Raw genomic sequence first — 13739 nt, 5'->3', positions numbered from 1 at the left:
CAGGTAAAAGTGACTGTTGGTTCGGACAGAGTCCACACACCCTAACAACGCCCCACCGCCAAGGCCACCACCCCTGGGCCTCCACTGAAAATTGCAGCTGCTTTCCAAAGCCCGGAAAGCAACAGGCAGAATATAGTGACAGCTGGAAGGAAGGGGATTAGGCAAGGACTTGGCATAAACAGGAGTGCAGCCAAAATGCACAAATATGAAGAGAGAGCGACAATTTTCCTGTGTGGTTTGTGTGTGTGGTATGGGGGTAGTTCAAAATAAGAGTGAGCCAAAGTTCTGGCCTTGATTGCCTGGAGGCTTTGGCAGTCTCAGCCTTTCTCATGGCAGACGGGCCAGGAAATGAAGCTTTCAGCTGTCTGCTTCAATGTTCTCCTTGCTGTCACCGTTTTCGTGTTCGGCCCCTGGCTGATTTGCATTTTCTTCTTCTTTTGGGGATTAGCGCATACGGGTAGACAAAATCCATTTTGGTTACTCAAGACTGTCATTTCCTCCCACACCTTACTTGTCAACTAAGAACGTCAAGAACATGAAATCCTGACAGAGTACAAAACAAACTATAGAATTAGATGATCTGCAAGGGGCCTTTGAGACCTTCTAATCCAGCCTGATTTTACAGATGGGGAAACTTAAGAGTAGCAAAGGGAAGTAAGGTGATCTGCTGAAATCATACTAATATTTAGAGAGTAGCAAAGTCAGGACAAATATCCAGCTCTCCCATTCCCATCCAGCCAGTGCCCTGTCCAAAAAAATCAGTGTTCCTTTAGGACTCTATCTCAGACAAAATACTACTATTCCCCCACCAAACCCTTTTTAAATGAGGACTTGATAAGAATTGCGACATATTCTCTCTCTGTTTCCTGATCAAGAATTCACACATAAGTTTGGTAAATAATTATACAAAATGTTAGGTCTTAAGGAAAAGAAAGAGACTTGGAGACTCATATAACTAACAGCACTCAGAGAAAAGACTCAACCTAAAACCAAGCAGAATGCTTTTATTTCCTTTGTTTTAGGAGACAGATCCAAAAACAGAAACAAATGGGACCTAATTAAACTTAAAAGCTTTTGCACAGCAAAGGAAACCATCAACAAAACAAAGAGAACCTACTGAATACTGAATGGGAGAAAATATTTGCAAATGATATGACTGATAAGGGATTACTATCCAACATATATAAACAGCTCACACAACTCAACATAAAAAAAAACAAACCCATACAACCCAATTTAAAAATGGGCAGAAGACCTGAATAGCCTTTTTTCTGAAGAGGAAATGCAGGTGGCCAAGCGGCACATGAAAAGATGGTCAACATTGTTAATCATCAGGGAAATGCAAATCAAAACCACAGTGAGTTATCCCGCACAACTGTAAGAATGGCCATCATCAAAAAGAACACAAGGAACAAACGTTGGCAAGGATGCGGAAAAAAGGGAACCCTCGTACACTGTTGGTGGGAATGTAAATTGGTGTAGCCACTGTGGAAAACAGAATGGAAGTTTCTCAAAAAACTAAAAATAGAACTACCATATGACCCAGCAATTCCACTCCTGGGTATATATCTGAAAACAAAACAAAACAAACAAACAAACAAAATTCCCACTAATTCGAAAACATACATGCACCTCAATGTTCATAGTAGCATTATTTACAATTGCCAAGATATGGAAGCAACTTAAGTGTCCATCAAACAGATGAGTGGATAAAGAAGATGTGGTATGTATGTATGTTTGTGTGTGTGTGTATATATATATATATATATATATATATATATATATATAAAATGGAATTTTTCCCTTTTTGCCGAAAGAAATAATTTCTGATATTGAGAAATATCACATTCTCAGAAAAAGGTAACCAACCTTTAAGGGCTTAAAAGATTCCTACTCTGAAAAGGAGTTTATGAGTGTGGAGAGATAGGTGGAAATATGGCCCCTTGGCATCCACAGGGGATTGGTTCCAGGACACCCCGCATAGACAGCAAAATCCTCAGACACTCACGTCCCCTACATAAAATGCCCCAGTACAGCTGGCTCTCCGTATCCACAGGTTCCACATCCACGGATATGCAGGGCCCACTGTATATTGGTTTATACATAAGGTCATAACAAAGCAATCTCAAATTGTGGTTTCTTCCACTAAAAATTTTCTTTTCAGTACTATGGAAACCATGTTAAAATATGACATTAAAAAATGAAAACAAAAATACTTCACCTCCCTTTGCTGCATCTACTGCAAGAATGAAGCCACTTCTCAACAATCAGACTCTCGACATTCTGGAAATGTCAACATCACCCTGAAGGGATGCATAGTTACTGTGAAGGGCCCCAGAGGCACCCTGCGGAGGGACTTCAATCACATCAATGTAGATCTCAGTCGTCTTGGAAGGAAAAAGAAGAGGCTCTGGGTTGACATACGGTGGGGAAACAAAGGACTGGCCATTATGGGCACTATCTATAGTTGTGTAAAGAACATGAGCAAGGGCGTTACACTGGGGGTCGTTACAAGGTGAAGTCTATGTGTGCTCACCTCCCCATCAATATCCTCATTCAGAATAGGTCTCTCATTGAACTCTAAAATGTCCTGGGTGGAAAAAACATCCACAGGGTATCTCAAGCCCAGAAAAATGAGTTAATTCTTGAAGGAAACTATATTGAACTTGTGTCAAATTCAGCTGCTTTGATTTGGCAAGTCACAATAGTTAAAAATATCAGAAAAATTGGGGGAATGATATCTATGTCTTCTAAAAAGGAATAGTTCAACAGGCTGATAAATAAGATCTAAAAGTTGTCCAGCTATGGAAACAAGATGTTGGATAATTCCTAAGACCTGTTTGTGATATTTTAAAGATGCAATAAATACCCTCTATTTTGGGGAGGCAGGTGGGGCACTGAACACTTCACTAAATAGTTAAATTAGCTAACTCTTCCTTCCTTCCATACATTTTCATTTAACAGATACTCTAGTGCTTACCCTTTACCAAGTACTATTCAATTCTGGGAATAAGGAAATTAAAGACAGTACTTCTGACATAAAGGCATGCAAAGCTAACTGGGGGAAACCAAAATGTCAATGGCATGACCAGAGTAGTACTTCCAGTAATAAAGGTTACTTAGAAAGCACATGGGAGCGGTGCCAGGCCAGCCTGGGAAGGTCCAGGAAGGCTAATTGAAGAAGGTGACACCTGAGATGAGGATAAAGAAGAATTGGCAGGTTAAAAAAATAAAAGTAATGAGTTCTATTATTCTTCATGTTTTTTTTTTAAATCTAACATTGTTTCATATGAGAATTTGATCTATTACATAAAACTTTGGAAGGAAAAAAATGACATCATTACTGTTATGTCAAAATATCAATAATATTATTTAACAAAAAGTACTAGAACACATTAAATATCAACAGACAAAGACACACACAAAAAAAGCAAACACACAACAGTGTACATCAACTATACCTCAATTAAAAAAAAACAATAATGTTAATGTAACACCCAAACATGAGAGAACGTGGTAACTTTTCAGAGCTGTCACAGGAGCTCATCTATGCATATTGATAAACAGCACTAACTGTGGGCAAGGCATTCTGCTGGGTGCTGTAGTAGATGAGATAATGAATAAAGATGGTCTCTCTCACAGGGAATTTATCACCTCAATTTACCAGCATGTTCCTTCAGGAGAGAGAAAGGTCTAGAACAGCAGTTCTCAAACCTTTCCCACCTGGGACCAATTTATACTCTTAAAAACTATTAAGGACTCATAGAGCTTTTATTTATGAGGGATATGTTGACCATATCAGAAGTTAAAACTGATGATCCCACACTCCTATTCCTTCCTTTCCCTACCCCATCCCTCCTTGGCAACCACAAGTCTGTTATCTATATCTGTGAGTCTGTTTTTGTTTCCTAGATATGTTGATTTGCATCGTATTTTGGATTCCATATATAACTGATATCATATGGTATTTGTCTTTCTCTTTCTGATTTACTTTGCTTAGTATGATAATCTCTAGTTTGGGATTAGCAGCGGCAAATTATTATATATAGTATGGATAAACAACAAGGTCCTACTGTATAGCACAGGGAACTATATTCAATATTCTGTGACAAACCATAATGGAAAAGAATATGAAAAAGAATATATATATATGTGTATGTATAATGACTCACTTTGCTGTACAGAAGAAATTAACCCAACACTGTAAATCAACTATGCTTTAATAAAATTTAAAAAAACTAAAAAAAAGAAATTAAAACTGAATAATTTTTAAGTATTTGTTGATTTGTTTAAAAGTAACACTAATAAACCTATAACCTCAACATAAATAATGTATTTTTATGAAAAATAGTTGTATTTTCTAAAATGAAAAAACTTAGTGAGACAAGTGCCACTGTTTTACAGTCTTGCCAATCTCTTTAATGTCTGGCTTAATACATTCCAATATCTGGTTCTTCATTAATCTGGCTCTTCATTACAATATCATACTTCACATGTCCTCTAGAAAACTCCACTGTACACTTGTGAGAAAATGAGAATGAAAAAGGCAAATAATGCCTTAATATTATGATGAAAAAAGTTCACCCTCACAGATCTCTTGAAAGGATCTCTGGGGACCCTCAGGTATCTCATCACATTTTAAGAACCACTGGTCTATGGCGATAAAAGTCATATTCAAAACTGGGTAAATAAAGACTATGAGTTCAAGTTTACTCTACTTGAGGTTTTAACTAAGGGGAAATCTTGCAGTAAGAGTTCCCTATCTAGGCCACTAATTCTAAGAGTGGACTTGTTTTCTTGGAACTGAGACAACCCAGGTTGCATGAATGGGTCCACTCTCTCTGGCATTGTGAAGACTGCCTCCTCAAAGGGCTTGGGCTGGGTGGGTCTTAGCACAGTGATGGAGGTGACCATATTCCTGCTTTGCTTGAGACAGTCCAGCTTTATTCCCATTGCGCCAGAGTAATTATTAGTAGAGCCCCTTCACTCTCCAAAGTATCCAGTTTGGACGGTAAGTTATATGGTCACCTTGACAATGCCTTGCACAAGCATTCTGCTTCTTCCCACCTTGTGGACAGGTCTAAAAGAAGCCATGCTGGTTTTGGTTTACATAATAATATTCCTCTAACCTCTCTCCTAAAAAAAAAAAAAAAGCCAATCATGGGAGAAAATTCCTCCCGATCTCTTGGTTTCTATGTCTTCCTTTCCTTTCTTAAACTGTTGACAGCAACCATTCTCAACAACTCTACACGACAGCACGTGCTGCTTGTTCTCTTGCTATGCACCTAGTTCAGTGTTTGAACTACAGGGTGTCACTTTGCCCAACTACTGGTTGGAATATAACCTATTGATCAAGGGCTACAAATTAACCAGACTGGGTTAACCGCTAGGCTAATAAAACACTAGGCAAAACCTAGCACACAGATTCACCCCATCACCAGAAATGGAGGCAGCTCAGTAAGACAAGAGACTTCTTTGAAAAAGTATTAAATCTCCCAGGCCTAATCCTGTGAGCATGGCAGGGGGTATGAAGAGGAATGGAAAAGAAGTGCCGTAAATTCTGAATAGTGAACCTTGAAAGTGACGTGGATTTGGCTTTGCATACCCGAGTGGCAGAGAAACCTCAGCCGTTATCCAGTGCTTTTAGAGAGCAGGGTAAAATTATACGAACATTTTTATGAGTTGTGGCTGGCAAGCCCTAGCCTGTTAAAACTCTTTAAAAACCAATGCCTTGGTGGAGGTAACATTTACTGTTTACTGTAGCTCTGGTTGTTAGGGGTTACTGCTAAGGTCCCAGTTTTCCATGACATCAGCAGCATTCCAAGGGAAGTGTGTGTCAGTGACTTTCAGTAATGACTCCGTTTTCCAAATGTTCAAAGCTTCTGCCAAGCTGCCCTACACCTGCACACCAGCTGAGTTAGAGGAAAAGGAAAAGCAAGATGGATTAAGTGGGATTTTTGTCTGGGTTCCTTAATGAGACTAAAGGCTTTCTTCTTTCAGTGTTTGCTTTGGTGTAATAAATGGATGCCAGTGCCTTGAGGAGTGACATGACTCATCCTTACCTTTTCATAAACCAATCAGACTATCTCTCACAACTTCTCGCTATCTTATTCTGGACTAGCCTTTCGAGACTTTTCTTCTGTGGGAAAAGTTTAGGGCTTAGTGAGAAGATCAGCACGGCATGCCAACGCTCTGGGAGGGATTCCGAGGGAGGCATCTGCTGCTCCCCAAATTAGCAGGAAACAGAAGCAGTGAAGAGACATTACTGCGTAGCTGCTAAAAGGATCACCTGGCTTTCAACGTTTCAAACCAGACGTGTCCTCTCAAGGCAGCAGCAGACCTCATTCCAGAGTCTGTCCTCGCCAAAACAAGAATCTGGTTAACTTCATGCAAGGGTGCCTACTGCCCACTCAAGAGGCTTGTGACCGGTGCTGTGGCCAATACTAATTGTGTACTTATATAAGACAGACCTTTTTTCCAAAAGGCTTGAAGCATTTTTTCGGCATTAAACTCATCAGTGTTCATGACAACCCTCTGAGAGGTGGCAAAATATTAGTTCAGGTGTGAGAAATTGGGGGATGGGGTTGAGGAGAATTAAGTCCTCTGCCAAGAGTAAGGCAGGAGGAGATCTCCCAGAGCCCCAGCCCCACACCTTTACACCTGTGGTAACTGGCCCCTCTCCAGGCTTGCTCCAGTCTGCCCAGGCTAACCTGCTCTTTTGTCTCCGTCAAAGGGGTTGTGGAATACAAAATTTGTTGTTAACGAGGCAGAGCTTGGAAGCTAGCAAAGGAAAACAAGAACAATTTTATGTAAAGACAGAGAGGAATATCCTCTTAAGGGTTTTGGTAAGAATGATCTACACATTCAATATCTGCTTCTATGAATGACACAAGGTAGAAGATTCAATCTTTCTGTACCTCAGTTTCCTCACCTATAAAATCTAAATATATATATATATATATATATATATATATATATATATATACACATATATATATACACAGACACACACACATATACACACACACACATATACCGTTAAAAATACCAGAGATGTTTAGAAATTTTAATAATTAATGTTTTAAACTACATAGAGATCTTTAAGGGGGGGAATCTCTGAAATGCTAAAAGGTGCCCTCTTTTATAGTATATTGCACAGTTCTAGAGGAAATTCCTTTAATTACTGGTATATCTGTTCTTAGGAAATAGGAATAAATTCATACGCTTTCAAGTGATTCTTAAAATAAAAGCCTCTACAATTTAAAAAAATAATCATCATCTTTATCTTTGTAGAAACAACAAGGATTTTTTTTTAAGCTGTAGGGGTGGCATCCTCTGTGGTTTAGGGTAGCCACAGATAACATAACACTCACAAAAATGGCTGTGTCTCGTAATTTCTCTTAGACTTCATTAAAAAGAATTCAAACATGAAAAAATACTAAAAGAATCATTCTCATTCAACCGTAGATTGCCTGTGAAGACTGGAAAACACAAGTTTTGGGTTCAGTCCCTGGATTAAACTATAAAAGTCTGTCCAGTGTAATCTCACGTTGAGTCCTGAGCCTGTTTCCTTGAATAATTTTTAAAGAGGGAATTTTACAATTATGGCTTGTTAGCAAGAGACTGAGCTATTACCAATTAGAAAACAAGTCTTTCAGTAAACTTTCTGGTGCACAGAATGAACAGTTATCTCTGAGGCTAAATTCCACAAGTCATTTTCATAAATAAGTACACATATATAAATTAGGAAGAGGGGGTGTGGCATGGGGTATACCTAAAATGCTTAAATTCTAAGAAAAAAGAATTGAAAAAAAAGAAGTTTCTTTTCTTCCTGAAGATAAAAGATTTAATGAGTGACTAATTCCCCTCAGTAAAGTTCCTTTGGTAACTGCCCTATTCTAAGCCACACTAATTTTGCTAGGAGCCCTTACTGTTAAAAGATGTTGTTTTATGATGTTAAGCTACACACAAGAGCCATGTAAAAAAACGGCAAAATATGCTTCCGATTTTGTTATGTTACCAACCTATACTTATCCAGAAATTCTAACTGCCAAGTGTCTTTTACCTAACACAGACTGCATCTTTCACCACCCTCCCTTCCCCACATAAAGTAACGTCATTAAGAGTGGAAAACTGGGAATAAAAACCTGAGCCCTGGAAAAAAATACTAAATGGGAATCTGCCTCCAGCTCTGCAAATTTTCAAACTTGTCCTGGCCTCTCGGGTCTGGAAGCTAGACTTCTGTGCCCAGAATATGGCTGGATGAGGAAGGCAGTCTCAAATCACACCCTGAGGGCTAGGAACAGAACACACACTCCATACAGACCTCTAAAGAGGTTCAGGGGCTTGTGTGACAGAGGAGCCTTTTTTAATTGGCCCTTGGTGATGTCATGCCCATGTCTCCAGGGCCCAGGAAATGCACCATGACTAATGGAGCGCCTCATTTGTGAATACACATTCCATCTCAGAGGAGCAGCAGCAGGCAGAGTTTCAAGGCAACGAAGACCCAGTTAGAGAATGCCAGTCAGCCGCGCACAGAGGGCCTTCAGTTGTCCTGAAATAGACTGCTCTTGTTCACTGCCTCGGAAAACCCTACAACTACCTGTATCCCTGTGGCCTGTGCAGGATAGTAGCCCTAAAACGGGGTTGTTTTGTCGTTTTTTTTTTGGCTGTGTTGGGTCTTCATTGCTGCATGCAGGCTTTCTCTAGTTGTGGCGAGCGGGGGCTACTCTTGGTTGCGGTGCGCGGGCTTCTCATTGCAGTGGCTTCTCTTGTTGCGGAACACGGGCTCTAGGCACATGGGCTTCAGTAGCTGTGGCTCGCGGGCTCTAGAGCACAGGCTCAATAGTTGTGGTGCACGGGCTTAGTTGCTCTGTGGCATGTGGTATCTTCCCGGACCAGGGCTTGAACCCGTGTCCCCTGCACTGGCAGGCAGATTCTTAACCACTGCACCACCAGGGAAGTCCTTAGGGTTGTTTTGTCTTTTAAGTTACTCTCTTTAGGGAAAGAAAAATGGTCACTGTAATAGGGCACACACCCTTCCAGATTTCTTTCAGCAAACCTTCTGTGTAAAGGACAAGATGATACAAATGGCCATATGGTCTCTGTTGAAACACTCATTTCTGCCCTTGCAGTGCAAAAACAGCCTAGACAATACATAAATGAATAAACATGGCTGGGTTGCAATAACACATGATTTACAAAAATAGGCAGCAGGCTGATTTGGCTCACTGGCCATGGTCTGCTGACCTCTGTATTAAAGAGTGGACCACTCCTTCCTCTGCCACATACTCGGACCAAAGTACTCTCAAATAAGGGTGCAGTTACAGGAAAGGATGTGAAGGAGTTTCCACAATATACCTGTGATAGCTACCCTATCTAGAACCTAAAGACAGTTTACAGAGAGGCAACCTAGCCTGTGGTTTCAGAACGTAGGCTCTGCAGTCAAATGACTAGGTTACAAATTCTGACTTTGCTACTTCTGCATTTAAAGCCTTGGACAAGGTACATTATTCCTATGAGCCTTGGTTTCTTCATCTGCAAAACTGGGTTCCAAACTGTTCCTACTCAGTAGGGTTAATACAAAACTTCAATGAGATAATATGTGAATAAAGCTTAGCCTAGTGCCTAGGATATTGGAGTGCCCAGGATATTGGAGTGCCCAATAATTACCTGCCACTATTGCTAGATTTTTTCTAAGTAATCATAATTACTACTCTTGACTGCAGTAGGCCAAAGTGAAGAGGCAGATTACCACAAATGCTAGTACACCGTGAACTTCTTTCCAATTCCATTAATATCTATTAATGCTATCATCATCTTTAGTAGCTGCATAGAATTTCACAGGGAATGAATGCACCATAGCTGAACCAAATGCCAATTGTTCAACATCCATTTACTGTCTTTTTGCCATTATAAACAACAGTATGATGAACATCTTTAAACATGCACCTGTGAACACTTCTTCGAATTCTGATCCTTGGGGCAAAAAGGTTTGCACGTTTTAAAGAACTTGAAATTATTCTGCAAATTGGCTCTCCAGAAGAGTTATAATAATTCCTATTTCCAACAGCACTGAAAGAGAGGATCTGTTTCCTAAGATTCTTGACAATACAACTACTTTGTTTCACCACTAAGACCCAGAGAGGTTAAATGAAAAAACTAAGAAAAAACTAAGACCCAGAGAGGTTAAATGACTTGCTCAATTTTAATGAAGAATGCTTAATGTTTCCTTTGGCCTACAACTTTATAAAGCATTTCATAATTATTCTGATAATAGCTAATCTTTCCAGAATCCATATAATTAATTATTATTATTAATAATGCCATTTTATGGTTGAGAGAGCTGGAGCCCAGAAGTTGACTTAAGTAGCCAAAGTTCTCCAGATAAGGCAAAGGATACAAAAGAACATGATCAAAATAGAAATAAACTTCATCCTATTATCAGGTCACTATTACCAGGCTCACTATAACATCTCAGGCAAAATTTAATTTTCATTCAGGAAACTATTCACGGAAACTAATTTAATTTTCCTTTCTTGTGGCAAATAGCTAATCCAGAGACTTTTTTTTCTTTGCTGTTAAATTAAATAAGCCTATAAAACCAAATGTCCTTTTCTCAGAAGAAAAACTTAAAACCTCTGAGCTTTTGACAAGACAGTCACAGATCTAGGCATTTGTTAAGGCTATTTTCTTCACTCTACCTATTACCTTGCTTTTTTTCTTCTTAACACTTACCACAATTTGAAATATATTAGTTATTTGTCTGTAACAACTAAGTTCCATTAAAACAGGAACTTGCTTACCAGTCTTAGTCTTGTTTATTATCTTTTCAGTACCTAGAATACTACGTGGGGCATAGCAAGTAATTGATAAAGATTTACTGGATGTATAAATCCTCCCAGGTGCCATCTATGTATTTCCCTGGCTGTACAACCTACAAGGTAGGCAGGCAGGCTTTGGCATTATATATTAATAAGAGTTGTCATTCCCTATTTACAACACTGCAAAAAACAAACAAACAGAAACACCAAAAAACAAAAAACAGCTTCCTAATGGAGAAGAGCAGCCTGTCTCTCACCTGCAGAGTTTGTAGCCAGTTATATCCCAATCCAACCCCCATTATCAGTGGGACCATGCCACATGCTGTCATACCACGATCTCCCACCTTACTCTTTCACCTAGGAGATGCTGCTACTGTTAGCCCGTGCAAGTGTGTGCACTTGTTTTATTTATTTGGTTGGTTTGTCTTCAAAAGAGCCTCCTTGGTGGTGGGTCACTAATTAGAAAGTTTTAAAAAACAAATGCACCACCTGTTGACTGTTTTATTGAAAGATGTACTGAATGTCATAGTTGACGAACCAACATCCATTCTGTCTCAAATGACTGATCTACCCCTATGTGGCCCAATATGGCATCCACTAGCCATATATGGTTGAATTTGAATTAATTTTAAATATTCAGTTCCTCATTGGCACTAGCCACATTTTCATTGCTCAAAAACTGCCATGTGTGGTTAGTGGCTACTGTACTGGACAGCACAAATATAGAGTATTTCCATCACTACAGAAAGTTCTGTTGGACAGCATGGAGTCTAGTCAAACATGGTAATGACATTCTCCTTGCCTGAATCTGATTTTAAAATGGGCACGTAAGGGGGCGCCTTCAAGATGGCAGAGGAGTAAGACATGGAGATCACCTTCCTCCCCACAAATACATCAAAACTACATCTACATGTGGAACAACTCCTGCAGAACACCTACTGAACGCTGGCAGAAGACCTCAGACTTCCCAAAAGGCAGGAAACTCCCCACGTACCTGGGCAGGGCAAAAGAAAAAAGGAAAAACAGAGACAAAAGAATAGGGACGGGACCTGCACCAGTGGGAGGGAGCAGTGAAGGAGGAAAAGTTTCCACACACTAGGAAGCCCCTTCACTGGCGGAGACGGCGGGGTGGCGGGGGGGAAGCTTTGGAGCCATGGAGGAGAGCGCAGCCACAGGGGTGCAGAGGGCAAAGTGGAGAGATTCCCGCAAGGAGGATCAGTGCCGATCAGCACTCACTAGCCTGAGAGGCTTGTCTGCTCACCCGCCAGGGTGGGTTGGGGCTGGGAGCTGGGAGCTGAGGCTCTGGCTTCGGAGGTCAGACCCCAGGGAGAGGACTGGGGCTGGATGCGTGAACACAGCCTGAAGGGGGCTAGTGCGCCACAGCTAGCCGGGAGGGAGTCCGGGAAAAAGTCTGGACCTGCCTAAGAGGCAAGAGACCATTGTTGCGGGGTGCACGAGGACAGGGGATTCAGAACACTGCCTAAACGAGCTCCAGAGATGGGCGCAAGCCGCGGCTACCAGTGCAGACCCCAGAGACAGGCATGAAATACTAAGTCTGCTGCTGCAGCCACCAAGAAGCCTGTGTGCAAGCACAGGTCACTATCCACACCTCCCCTCCCAGGAGCCTGTGCAGCATGCCACTGCCAGGGTCCTGTGATCCACGGACAGCTCCCCTGGAGAATACACAGCGCCTCAGGCTGTTACAACATCACGCCAGACTCTGCCGCCACAGGCACGCCTCGCCTTCCGTATTCCTCCCTCCCCTCTGCCTGAGTGAGCCAGAGCCCCCAAATCGGCCGCTCCTTTAACTCCCTCCTGTCTGGGCGGGGAACAGATGCCGTCAGGTGACCTACATGCAGAGGCGGGGCCAAATCAAAGCTGAACCCCGGGAGCTGTGCGAACAAAGAAGAGAAAGGGAACTCTCTCCCAGCAGCCTCAGGAGCAGCGGATTAAATCTCCACAATCAGCTTGATGGACCCTGCATCTGTGGAATACCTGAATAGACAACAAATCATCCCAAAATTGAGGTGGTGGACTTTGGGAGCAACTGTAGACTTGGGGTTTGCTTTCTGCATCTAATTAGTTTCTGGTTTTATGTTTATCTTAGTTTAGTATTTAGAATTTATTATAATTGGAAGATTTGTTTATTGATGTGGTTGCTCTCTGCCTTTTTAAATTTTTTATACATATATATATTTTTTTTCTTCCTTTTTCTCTTTTTGTGAATGTGTATGTGTATGCTTCTTTGCATGATTTTGTCTGTATAGCTTTGCTTTTGCCATTTGTCCTAGGGTTCTGACTGTCCATTTTTTGTGTTTTTTGTTTTCTTTTTTTTTAGTATAGTTTTTAGTGCTTGTTATCATTGGAGTATTTGTTTTTTGGTTTGGTTGCTCTCTTCTTTCTTTTTTTTAATTATATTTTATTTTTAGCAATTTTTTTCTATTTTAATAACTTTATTTTATTTTACTTATCTTTCTCTCTCTCTCTTTCGTTCTTTCTTTTTCTCCCTTTTCTTCTGAGCCGTGGCTGACAGGATCTTGGTGCTCTGGCCAGGTGTCCAGCCTGAGCCCCTGAAGTGGGAGACCGAGTTCAGGACACTGCTCCACCGGATACCTCCTGGCCCTACGTATTATCAAACAGTGAAAGCTCTCCCTGAGATCTCCATCTGAACGCTAAGACCCAGCTACACTCAACGACCAGCAAGCTACAGTGCTGCGCACCCTGTGCCAAACAACTAGCAAGACAGGAACACAAACCCCCCCATTGGCAGAGAGGCTGCCTAAAATCATAGTAAGGTCAAAAACACCCCAAAACACACCACCGGACGCGGTCCTGCCCACCAGAAAGACAAGATCCAGCCTCATCCTCCAGAACACAGGCACTAGTCCCCTCCACCAGGAAGACTACACAATTCAC

The 13739-nt window shown here is 41.1% G+C and overlaps 1 protein-coding gene and 1 pseudogene across 9 annotated transcripts in view; one reads left to right on the top strand and one right to left on the bottom strand.

The window, feature by feature from the left end:
* The window catches only part of RAD51B (RAD51 paralog B), a 720881-nt gene that overhangs the window by 418249 nt on the left and 288893 nt on the right, over positions 1-13739 (bottom strand). The gene's annotated exons all lie outside the window — the stretch shown is intronic.
* Positions 2248-2784, top strand: LOC132360677 (large ribosomal subunit protein uL6-like; annotated as a pseudogene).

This window comes from Balaenoptera ricei, chromosome 2, assembly GCF_028023285.1.
Source record: "Balaenoptera ricei isolate mBalRic1 chromosome 2, mBalRic1.hap2, whole genome shotgun sequence".
NCBI lineage: Eukaryota > Metazoa > Chordata > Mammalia > Artiodactyla > Balaenopteridae > Balaenoptera > Balaenoptera ricei.
The sequence above is the reverse complement of the archived record's forward strand: the minus strand, read 5'-3'. Positions and strand labels throughout refer to the sequence as shown.